This window comes from Cornus florida, unplaced genomic scaffold (genome assembly GCF_030987335.1).
Source record: "Cornus florida cultivar Cherokee Brave unplaced genomic scaffold, ASM3098733v1 CherokeeBrave_3.0.0_Hap2_Chr01, whole genome shotgun sequence".
NCBI classification, from domain to species: Eukaryota; Viridiplantae; Streptophyta; class Magnoliopsida; order Cornales; family Cornaceae; genus Cornus; species Cornus florida.
Genome location: NW_026775571.1, coordinates 6,099,647 through 6,112,509, shown reverse-complemented (window position 1 = coordinate 6,112,509; position 12,863 = coordinate 6,099,647). Strand labels below are relative to the sequence as shown.

Genomic DNA, 12,863 nt, shown 5'->3' with positions numbered 1-12,863 from the left:
TACAAGGGAAATAAATAATTGTAAGTTTCAAGACTTATCCGATTATGTTCAAAGTAATACACGTGAGGGAACTTATCAAGAAAATCATGAATACAATGTTAGAAACTTAATCAAGCGCATAGAACCATTAAATGAATTTTAATTATTTCATTTAATTAAAATCTCTAGATTTTGAAAGTCATCCAAATGACCTCAATTTAATATATGTTATACATCATGTCACAACTTGATTTAAGAACACGGTACAAGTACATTTCATGCTAGGTACAGCCACGAGTATTAAACTTTAATACTAGAAAAATAATAATTGAAAAGTTTCAAAACCTAATCAAATATTCTAGATTTAATATATGTGAAACTATATGACATGCATATCAAGAATTTCAAGTCGGAAATCCAACAGGATGAATAGTACACTTGGAGCAATTTAATTAATCTAATTAATTAAATATTACTAGATTTCAAAACTTCTCCGATTACTCTCAAATTAATCTATGTTGAAGAGCATGCTAAAGCCTAATATAATATACTATCACATGTTGATTTAAAGCTAGATAAGGCCATATGATTTAATATTTTATTCAAAATATAAATATTAAATAAAATCTTCATTACTTGTCCAAATAATCTAAAGTTAATATATGTCAATCTACATATCAAGGGGTAATATTCTATCATGCCACATGATTAAACAAAGTTATGGACAACCAGGAAAACTAAATCCTTCACAAGAAAAATAATTAATAAAATCTCTAGATTTTACATCCAAGCATGTAATCAAGTTGTATAAGTACCACAAGCATGTAATATAGTAAGAATTTAAATGATAACACCCCCTACCTCAATTTGAGATGAAAACCTCAAATCCCCACTGAAAAAAAAGTGTTCCAAATTCGCCGAAACCGAAGGATTTTGTCTGGGACAACACGATATACATGAATCCGAAGGAAGCCCCATGAAAATCACAACTTGACTTCAAACCTAAACTCAAGAGATGGTCAGAAATGAATTCTAATAAGGGGAAATGGTAGAACATGTCGAGGGGAACAATAAATGTAAAGGCCGAAGGATTTCTACCAAGGAAATCAAGTGGAGGAGAAGGAGAAAGGGTGGCAGCCAAGGAGCTCCCGTGGCTACCGGCTAAGAGGTGGAGAAGATGAGTGAAAAAGTGATTTTTCACTTTAAGACTTTCTATTTATAGTAAGTCTCAAAAAATGCCCCGAAAAGGCCCCGTTTAGTCTGGAAAAGTGAATTTTGAGCAAACGCGCTCAAACAACAAAACTCCATGAATGAAAAAGATTTAAAATAAGAAAATATGAACAACGGAAGAAACGGCATCGAAAACTGAGTCCCTATCAAAAAGTTACGCCTCAAACAAGTTCAGCGGCAACCGGGTCCAGAAGATCTGAAACTGGAGAAAACGACTAGAATGGAATTCTAAGAGTCCACAACTCGACGAAATGTGAAAATGAATCATGTACGAGGATCCAGGCTCCAGATGAGACATTTTTGTAATAACTTTCGTTAATTGCACAATGGCCCCTACAAAAAGGGTTAATTTCGAAACTGCCCCAGAATGAAAATATCTTCCAAAAGATATTTTCTTAGATGCCCCTGAAATAAAATATCTTCAAAAGATATTTATGAAAAACATCCCAAGAAATGAAAAAGATTCTGAAGAATTGTACATCCATACCCCTGTGGACACCGGAAGCAACTAGAGTACTTTATTGCAAAAGTAAAGATACGTATTTCGAGGAAACCACTGAAGATGGAGGTACGTGAAGTCAAAAACTAACTCCGAGCATGAAAAGTGAGGTTTTTCCAAACAAGTGACAAACGGAGATAAGACAGAATAGGGAAAAGAATGAAATAGCGCATAGTGTCCGAAAAGTAAAAATGCAGAAATGACTCGGTCCTCAAAGGAAGTTGTTAATCCACGGAAAAGAGTCTCAGAAATCATTTCCAAGCACTCGAGACGACACTAAGCGACAAGAAACAGAGTTCAGAAAGGAAAATTAAACGAAAAAAATTCATTCGTAAAATTTCAGGAAAAAGGAAAGGGAGGTAAATGACCGGGTTGTTACATACCTTAAAGGTTTAATACCAGGAGGAAGATCCACCAACTCCCAAGTATGATTTTGCATGATGGATTCAATTTCACTATTAATGACTTCTTTCTATAAAGGAGCTTCAGGAGAAGACATAGCTTCCTTATAACTTTGTGGCTCATTCTCCAATATATATATCAGAAAATGAAGACCAAATGACTTAGACGTTCTATCTCTTTTACTACGTCTAAGTTCATCCTTATTTCCATCATCTATAGACTCTTGGTTTATATTTTTTTGTATATTGCTATTAGCAATTCATCCTCCAAGAAACAAGCATTCCTTGACTCAATAATTGTATTGATATGGATATCAGGAATGTCTGATTTATGCACAAGGAAATTATATGCACTACCATTCTGTGCATAGCCTATGAAAATACCATCAAATGTTTTTGGTCCTATCTTAACTTTCTTAGGAGTAGGAACCGCAACCTTAGCCAGGCAATCCCACACTTTTAAGAATTTATAGGAAGGTTTTTGACCTTTCCATAATTCATAAGGTGTCACATTTGTTTTCTTTCAGGGTATTTTGTTGAGAACATAATTTGCAGAAAGCAAAGCTTCCCCCTATAAATTATGGGTTAAACCAGAACTTATCAACATAGCATTTATCATTTATTTTAAGGTGCTATTTTTGCGTTCAGCAACACCATTCTATTGAGGTGAATAAGGAGCGGTAGTTTGGTGAATAATACCATGTTCTGAACAAATGTCAACAAATGGTGCTTCGTATTCACCACCTCTATCACTTCTAAATACCTTTATCCTTTTGTCAAGTTGATTCTTAACTTCATTCTTGTAATGTTTAAACATTTTAAAGGCTTTATCCTTACTTCTTACCAAGTATACATAATAGTATCTTGTGCAATCATCAATAAAGTAATAAAATAACTTTTTCCACCTCTTATTGACACAGATTTAAAGTCATAGATATCACTATGAATTAATGCTAGAGGTTTAGTACCTTATTCTATAGAGTGAAATGAGGTTCTAGTTAGTTTTGCTTCTACACATGTTTGACATTTTTTATTTTATTTAAATCAATACTAAATTTAGGTATAGAATCCATGTTAATTAATTTATGAATCGTATCATAATTAACATGTCCTAATTTTCCATGCCAAGCATCAGATGACTCAATCATATAAGCAGAAGCATTAGCTTTATTATTATTAATAGCTTTGGGTACAACAGTCATTACATTGAATTTAAATAATCCATTACTTAGGTACCCTTTGCCCGCATACACCCTATTCTTAGTAAGCACAAACTTATCAGATACAAAGACCAGCTTGAACCCATTCTTACTCAGGAGTGATCTAGAGACCAAGTTCTTCCTGATGTCTGGTACATGCAGCACATTATTCAGAGTGAGCTTTTTCCCCGAGGTCCTTAGCAGCTTAATCTTTCATTGTCCTTCAACCTTTGCAGTAGAAGAGTTCCTCATATAGAGTTGTTCTTTATTATCTATAGCTTCATAGGTAGTAAACATCCTCTTTTCTGAGCAAACATGACGAGTAGCCCTTGTATCCACCCACCATTCTCTATTATTGCTCACAAGTTTGATTTCAGAAACCACAGCTGAAAGATTTAGCTCTGACACATCAGCTGTCAATTTATCTTCCTCGGCAATGTACACCTCAGGTGTCCTAGCTTCCCACATATGTAGCACTTCCCAGTGAACCTCTTGTAATTCTTTGTCTGGGACTTTCTCCAGAGTGCTTCCTCTTCTTATTTTTTTGTCCAGCTTCCGCTGACACCATTGAAGAATTCATGGCTTTCTTTTCAAATATCTTCTTCAATCCTCTGCCCGACAATCAGGTCTTCGAGCCCCATTTCCATGCGTATATACTTCAAGTATTTTTTGAAATCTTTCCAAGTAGGTGGCAATTTTTCAATGATTGAAGCCACTTGAAAAGATTCACTTAAAGTCATATTCTCAGCATGTATCTCATGTAAGATCAGCTGGAGCTCCTGCACTTGGCTCATGACAGCCTTGGAGTCTACCATTTTGAAGTCCAGAAATCGTCTGATCACGAACTTCTTCAAGCCAACATCCTCTGTTTTATATTTTTTTGTCTAGTGACTCCCAGAGCTCTTTAGCTGTATTTATTGGACTGTATACATTATGTAAAGTGTTATCCAATCCATTGAGGATGTAGTTCTTGCATAGGAAGTCTTTATGCATCAACAGCTCCTAGCTTTGTAATGTCAGTCTCACCCTCTTCTAGCATTGGGGCAATCTTAGTTAGGAACTTGCTCAGATTCAAAGTTGTAAGGTAGAACATTATTTTCTGTTACCACCTTTTAAACTCCGCCCTATTAAATTTTTCGAGCTTCTCCCTATGACTGACGGAAACATTAGGCATAATAGTACTCGTACTTGCCATTCATCTGAATATATTAAATATACAGACCACAAGTCAATTATAACAATATAACAACAAGAATAATATTTAAATAATTATAACTATAGTATAAGCAGAACCTGTCTTAAGATTGTTGTCCAATTATATGGTCTAAGTATACCATATACTATAGTATTACTATTTAAATTTATCTAAAAATATAATGTGTAAATATATATAATTACTATTATAAAACAATAATATATATATAATTTCTTATAAAATATAGTTATATATATCAAAAATAAAATAAAACTATAAAATTAAAAGAACCTGATTATAAGTCGAGGCTAGAATTTGATTCTATATCCTTAGAGCATCTCCAATGCTCTTTCATTTTGAGCTCTCAACCTCATAATTTGAGAGATAGGTAAAAAAGAGCTCTCCAATGGCCTTTCATTTGGCTTCTCAAAATTTGAAAATATCAAATTTTATCTCAAATGTAAGAGCTGCCAAATTTTTTTGGTAAGTTTGTTTAATGGCCCTACGACGCCGTTTCTTCCTCTCATTTGCAATGACCCTTTCCCTCTTATCTGCAACATCGTCCTATCTCTCTCAATTCTCTGTCCCTCAATATCACTATCTCTGTCGTCTCTCTCCCCCTCTCATCTGCAATGACCGGTTGTGGCTTCTGTCGTTGCCGGATTCTGAACTTCGGCGGTGGATTCGACGATCTGGGCCCATTGGAGGACTCCAAGGTGCTGCTCAGCCGTGGTTCTGGGTGGTTCGATCGTGGCTCCCTCCGTCGTCGCCGTGGTGCATGAGCTCCGGTGAAGAGGGCGGCAGCGATGGTGATCAAAAATCGACCGAAGATCGGATGAATATGTTGAAATAGCAACGTCGATATGGGTTTTGATATAGGTAATAGGTTTTGAACTTTGAATTCTTTCAGATAGATAGATAAACTGAAATATATGGGTTTTGAACTTTCGATTTTTGTAGATTTTATAGTTTGCAGTTGCAGAGAGAGGGTAAGTTCTCAGAGTTGAGAATGAGATGGAGGCGATTGGGGAGGCTGAAATGATTTGCCCTAAAAATATATATATTTTTTATAATTATATAATCAAATTTATATTATATGCACACACACACACACATATATATATATAATATATAAATTTCCGAAAAAGAAAAAAAAATTATATAAAAAAATTAATTCACAAATAGTGGTAAAAAAATTATAAAAAATTTGTTTTGTTTTGTTTTTGGTTTTTTTTGGTTTTTTTGTTTTTTTGACCAGATATTTTTTTTTTTTTTGGTTTTTTTTTTTTTTTTAATTAGGTTTAATTTTAGTTTCCTTCTAATGTCTACAACTTGACTTGGAATGTACCTAATATTAATATTACTGATGCAAATATGAATGGTGGGAATGGTAGTTGAAAAAGAATGGTGGTTGTGTCAAAAAATAGCATTTGTATGAAATGCACCGTTGGAGCAGAATTGTTAAAATGTAGCATTTTGACACTGTATCACCTGTCAAAATATAGATTTGGCATCTGAATTTAGCTTTTAGCATTGGAGATGCTCTTAAGACAGATTCGCCTCGCTATGGTGCTAATGGACTCAGTGGCGTCTAACTCCAATGATACAACGACTTGTCTTCCTTTAGTAGTAGTACTGCAAACCGAATAAATAGGCGAACCAGTTCAGTGTAGTACTCTTTGACTCGAACTCGGACTCAAACTTATAGACTAAAGCTCGAACCCACGGACGATTATAGAATAAGAGAGAAGGAAGAAGAGAATTCTGAATTAGAGAAGAGAATTCTGAATTGGTGTGATTTGCAAATGATCCAAAGAGGGGTATTTATAAGCAACAAAGTGCCTTTTCGGGTGGGTGCAACCCTTTTGAAAAAACTAAAAAGTGGTTTTTAAATAAGGTGCTTTTTCAGGTAGGTGCAACGCTTTTGAAAAATCTAAAAAGTGGTTTTTAATTTAAATTCAAATACCAACCACCTATTTATAAAACCCATTTCAATAAGCCTAGCCCAATTCAAAATTCCGTTTAGTAAAAAGAATAACCGAACTTTACAATCAAGCCTAAGCCCAAGCTCGACTTATTTAAACTTCAATTAGTTTCAACATTTTTTCCATGTGGGACAAGCACTTCCCACATTTTGCATACCCATTTAGGCTTATCAAACATCACACTTTGGAGCTAATTTCTCATTCACTCGGAAAAGGATTTGAGAAAGTAAATATACCATGTTCATCTCCTTGCGGAGAGGAGCGCGTTTGTCTATAGATCCGTGAAAAATTCTTAGTGGAATCTACTCCAAATTTCATCCAAAGTATCTGTTTTATACGCCCCATTTCCAACATATTGTGTTAGATCTTTTAAAAACAATTTAAAATTAACATACATATTTTTCAGTTTATTATTTTTAAAATAAGCTGTAGTTTTTACCTTATCTAAAAATGGTTCTATTTATGAATAAATAATACTATAACATAACATAATGATTACGGAGTATTTTAAGCTTAAACGATAAGGGCTCGTTTGGCATTGTGTTTGTTATTGGTTTGGGTGTTTTGGTCTTGTATTTTAGGCCCATATTATGTTTGGGGTGGGCTGATGTGGTATTAAACAATACCAAAATAGATATGAAATTTAGGCCAAAACCTATATCACTGAATTGGTGATATTGGGTGTTATTGACACTGTAGCGACTATATCACGGCCCAAACCAAAATACATACTTACACCAAATACTGTAGCAGACATATCAGGTATAAAAGCATAATTTGTAACCCTAGCCTCATTTCTGGCCTCTTGTTTCTCTCTTTTCATACAGCTCCTATGAAGTGATTCGAAAGGCGATTTTGATGAAACCCTTGTTCGTGTTGTACTAACCACGAATCGAACATTTTCCTCTTGTTTTTCCTTTGGTGTGTCTGTTCTTTCAAGTTTTGTTAGGCGATTGAAATGCGAAGAGAGAGAAATCCCAATTCGTGGTTACTACACCATGGATTGAACGTTTACTCTGCAAAACCATTCCTTTTCCCCTCGTTTGTGTATGTTCTTTGACCATCTGTTACACAATTGAAAGGAGAATGACAAAACCCTAGAGGTCTCTTCTGCTTCATCTCGTTTTTCTCTAATTTACAGCTTGTTTGAGGCAATTGAAAAAGTGAAGGAACCCTAGTTCTCCGTTCGCGACTTCGGATCCAAGTTTTGTGTTGCGAAAAGTTTGTAAGGTATGGTTTATTTCTTCTTGTTGTTCTTTCAGATTATTTGGAGATGTTCGGATCCAAGTATTGTTATTGTTCTTTCAGATTTGTGAGCAAAGGAACTTTTATTCTTCATTTGCTACTTCTGTGACACAGGTCTCTAATTTCATTTTGATATATAGTTCACAAAATTTCTGAGTTTGGTTTCATTACTTCTATGATACGAATCTCTGATTTTGTTTTGATGTATAGTTTACAAAATTTCTTAGTTCGGTTTCATTTCTTCTGTGATACGGGTTTATAATTTAGGTTTCATGTATAATTCACAAAATTTCTTAGTTCGGATTAATTACTTCTGTGATACGGGTCTTTAATTTCTTTTTGCTATATAGTTCACAAAAATTCTTAGTTCGGTTTCGTTACTTCTGGGATGCTTGTCTATGATTTTGGTTTCATGTTTTAGTTTCAGAAAAAAATTTGAGGGCTTACAAGACAGTAACTTACAAGAATTGATTGAATTGTTGTGTCCATTTCCTTTTCAATTTTCAATGTGGGTTTGTTGTTAATTACACTATGATTTTTTAAACATCTCTTTACTATGACTGTAACAGGGAAATGATTTCAATTTTATCTCTTAAAAAATTTCTGCATTTGTTGGCTACGATTTTGGTTTTATGTCTTGGTTGATGCGGGTTTGTTGTTCATTACACTGATTTTTGAACATTTCCATGCTGTGACTGCAACTTGGAAATTATTTCGGTTTCATGTTTTAAAAAATTTCGGCATTGGTTGTCTATTATTTCGGTTTCATATCTTGCTTGACGTGGGTATACTGTTCATTACACAATATGATTGACTTCTACTGTTCATTATCGACTCAGTACATTAATTTTCTTAAAAAATATTAAACTGGCTGTCAATTTTAAAAGACTTGGATTATCTAGCTTCATTCATGGTTATGGAAATCAATATTACATTATGCTTATAAATGAACTAAATTATGAAATTTACTTAAAATAATCCGATGGCAATGAACAATGAGAAAGTTGAGCAACACCTTAATCCAAATGAATCATGTGATGAGGACGTAGTTATTGAACAGACCAGTGGCACAGTTTGATGTGATGCCCATCAAGAGACATTCATTCTCTTGATGGAGGGAACAAGTTAGGAAAAGAAATTGTCATATCACCACTTTTAATTCATTTGAGTGTAGACATATTGTGGATGGAATGATGATGGATACTGGAATGAAGTACACCAAGGACCAATGTAAACAAAAATTCAACACCATGAGAGCATCGTATAAAAATTGCAAACAACTATTATCTAAGACTCTTGTGAGGTACAACAGTGAGACAAGCATGGTTGTGCTGGAAAATAAAAGATGGGAATGGTTGTGCAAGGTTAGTATTTCAATATGTGTTTATTTAAGCATACATATAGTTAGTGATCAAGCCCCTTTGTGGGGTTCCTTTTTCCTTTAATCAAAATGAGATGTTTAAATGTGCGGTTCAGGAAAAGTTTTTTTGAAAGAATTATCAAAGAGTCAAATTTACATTTATAAAAATCACTACTACTATAATAAGACAATTGGTTTTAACAAGTGATTACTATAATAGAGAGAGAGAATAAAAGATATGGTGTAATGACCCGGTCATTTTTATTTCTTCCCCTTTGCTCAGATTTTTACGGATATTTTTTTTTTTCCCGTTGATCTTTCCTTTCTGAGTTTGGTTTCTCATCACTTAGTGTCATCTCGAGTGTTCTGGAATGATTTCCGAGATTCTTTTCTTTGAATTGACAACTTCCTTTGGGACTGAGTCATTTTCACATTTTCACTTTTCGTCTTCTTCCTTATTTCGTCATTTTCCCTATTTTGTCTTTTCCCCGTTTGTCACTTTGTTGGTATAACCTCACTCCTTATATTCGGAGTTGGTTTTTAACTTCACATATCTTTATTCTAAGTGGTTTCCATGAAATACGTATCTTTACTTTTGTAAGAAAGTACTCTAGTTGCTCCCGGTGTCCATAGGGGCATGGATGCATAGTTTTTTAGAATCTTTTCTTTTCTTGGGGTGTTTTTCGTAAATATCTTTTAAAGATATTTTATTTCAGGGGTTTTTAAGAAAATATTTTTGAAAAATATTTTCATTCTGGGCCATTAGGGCAGTTTTTACTTTTTGGAAGGACCATTGTGCGATTAACGAAAGTTATTACAAAAATACCTCGTCTGGAGCCTGGATCCTCGTACAGGATTCATTTTTACATTTCGTCGAGTCGTGCACTCTTAGAATTTCCTTCTGGTCATTTTTCTCCAGTTTCAGAATTTCTGAACCTAATTTGCGCCAAACTTGTTCGGGGCATATCTCTCTGCTCGGGACTCAGTTTTCAATGCCGTCTCTTCCGTTATTCATGTTTTCTTATTTTGAATCTTTTTTGTTCATGGAGTTTTGCCGTTTGAGTGTGTCTGCTCAAATTCTACTTTTTCCGACCTGGCGGGACCCTTTCGGGGCACTTTTTGAGATTTTCTCTAAATAGGGGACTTAAAGAAGAAAAATCAGATTTTTCTCTTCTTCTTCCTCTCTCGGCCAGCAGCCATGGATGCCCATGGAGCTGCCACTTTCTCTCCCCTCCTTTGATCCACTTTTCCTAAGTGAAAAGTCTTCGGCCTTAACATTTATTGTTCCCCTCGTTGTGCTCTATCTTTCACCCTTATTAGAACTCATTTCTGACCATTTTTCGAGTTTGGGTTTGAAGTCAAGTTGTGATTTTCATGGGGCTTTTTGGGGATTCTTGTTCATCGTGTTGTCTCCGACAAAACCCCACGGTATCGTTGGATTCAGAGTACTTTTCTTTCGGTGGGGAATTGAGATTTTCACCTCAAATCGAGGTAGGGGATGCTTTAGGATTTTATATGTGTTGTATGGAGTGTTTTCCATGATTATACAACTTGTATGCATGCTTTTGTTTAAGTCCTAGAATTTAATTTAATTAATTTCTTTGGTTAGGATTTAATTCTCATGATGATGTATAACTTAGAAATAAATTGTGGCATGCCAAAAAGTTTGGATTTGATATGTTTGTTAACATATATTAAATTGAAATTAATTGAATAAGAATTGAAATTTTTATTTAATAATTATCTTTGGTGAAAGTTTAATTCTCATAACTGTACCTTGCATGAAATTAACTTATGATATGTTTTTAAATTAAGTCATGGCATGTTGTTTAACATACTTTAATTTGAGATCATTTGGATGAGTATGAAATTCTAGAGATTTTAATTAAATGAATTAATTAAAATCTATTTTATGGGTCCATTGGCTTAAATTGAATTTTTAACTTGATATTTGCGATGACTAGGACTTGCTCACTAGCATAAGTTAAATTGGGACCATTTGATGTCGTTTTACAATCTAGGAGTTTAATTATCATGATTTAATTAAATTCCATCCTATTGCTTTAATGGCCTAATTAAGTTTTTCATGTGGTATATGTAATGAACATACTATGTTATATAACATGTGTTAATTAAGGATCATTAAATCGAGACTTGAAACTTAGAGAAATTAATTAGGTTATGTGATTAATTTTCGTTTCTATTGCGATGAAGATTTAATCGTGTATATAACATTGGTAGTATGTTTGAAGCATGATTTTAGACTTGTAATGGATTTATAAGTTATGCTTTCAATATTGAATTATATTGTTATAGCGTGTAACGAATCGCATACTGAAAATTCGACATGTGATGTTATTATAGCGCGTAACGAATCGCGCTCTGAAGATTCGACATTGTCATCCTATAGTAGTTATGGATTTAGAGCATGTATTGTGTGGTTTCAACCTACTTGTGCATGGAATGTAGTTTCGTGCTATATATATATTTCGTATATAAGTTGTTAACTTATTTATTTTGGAGTCTTGGGACATTGTTACTGTGATATGGCTAGAGTTTGGCTCTAGTGTCGGAGGTATGAGTTCTCCCCATTGAGATAGTGCGCACTAGGGTGGTCTTCCCAGCGGGTTAATGTCCGGAATAACCATTTTGTTCTTGGTTTAGTCCGAGACATGATGTCGAAGTCTTCAACTATTTGTTTTCGCATTTAATTCCAAGTTGACAACCAATGCCTAATTGTGACTTGTGGTTTTGGTTATTGGTGATTTAATGTTGTTAAGTATATTCATGTTTTATGATTTTTAATGAATTATTATAAATTTTGATGTTGCTAAGTACATCTATGTTATATTATTTAAATGTGACTTAGGAATGATCCTATAGATTCATTTGGAACATAGACGTTAGGTGGCATGACCCACTTTAGTTGTTTACACAGTTTTAGATTTCAAGTTAATTACCTTGAGAATCTATGTCTTGACGTGTGGTACTAGAAATTCCAATTATGCTAAATGGTTTAATTAGTTGTTTACACATTTTAGATTTCAAGTTGATGACTTTGAGAATCTATATTTTGTTGCTTTGTATAGCATGATTCTATGTTGTTTGAATTGCATGAATGATGTGTTTTATGCTAGAAATGATCTTAGGCAGCTTAGGATGCTCTCTGAGTCTCACCTTTGACATAGACGCTAGGTGGAAAAAACCACGATGTTTAAATCATGCAAACATGTAAAACGTTAGGTCGATGCATGCTCATTTCATACAAGTAGCTTTATGTTGCTCACCCTAAAGTTACTGGGGCATATTTTAGGAACATGATACAAGATTGGAGATTTGCACTTGTTTTGGGCGAATTGCAGAATGGAAGTTTTTTTAGAAGCATTCTTGTTTACATGCAAGTGTTAGCATGTTTAAGTTTTGTCTATGAAATGTAATTTTTCTAACTTGGAGATTTGACATGTTAAATGATGTAAATGAATTGTAATAAGGCCATAGGCTATTTCACCATGTTTAAAATGTCATTTTACACTTACGTGTATGTTCACATCATCACACACTTGCATACAATTCAATTTGAACATGCAAGGGGGGATCCGATTGAGCCTTAGGGACTTCTTTTCATTTTTGGTGCATAACAGGTTCATTTTTGCATTTTCAACCTGTTTCGGTCGACTGGTAGCTTGTTTCGGTCGACTGATGGCTTTTGAATTTCAATTAAACAGTAAAAGTCCAATTCCAGTAGCCTTTTTTTGGTTTCGAGCCACAAA

The 12,863-nt window shown here is 34.1% G+C and overlaps 1 long non-coding RNA gene across 1 annotated transcript; it reads left to right on the top strand.

Annotated features, from left to right (window-relative positions):
* The first annotated feature begins 7,213 nt into the window (after positions 1-7,213).
* On the top strand, positions 7,214-12,603 carry LOC132284801 (uncharacterized). The gene is made up of 2 exons (XR_009472372.1): positions 7,214-7,718; positions 12,407-12,603. It is a non-coding gene; the product is annotated as an uncharacterized LOC132284801 (long non-coding RNA).
* Positions 12,604-12,863: the final 260 nt, after the last annotated feature.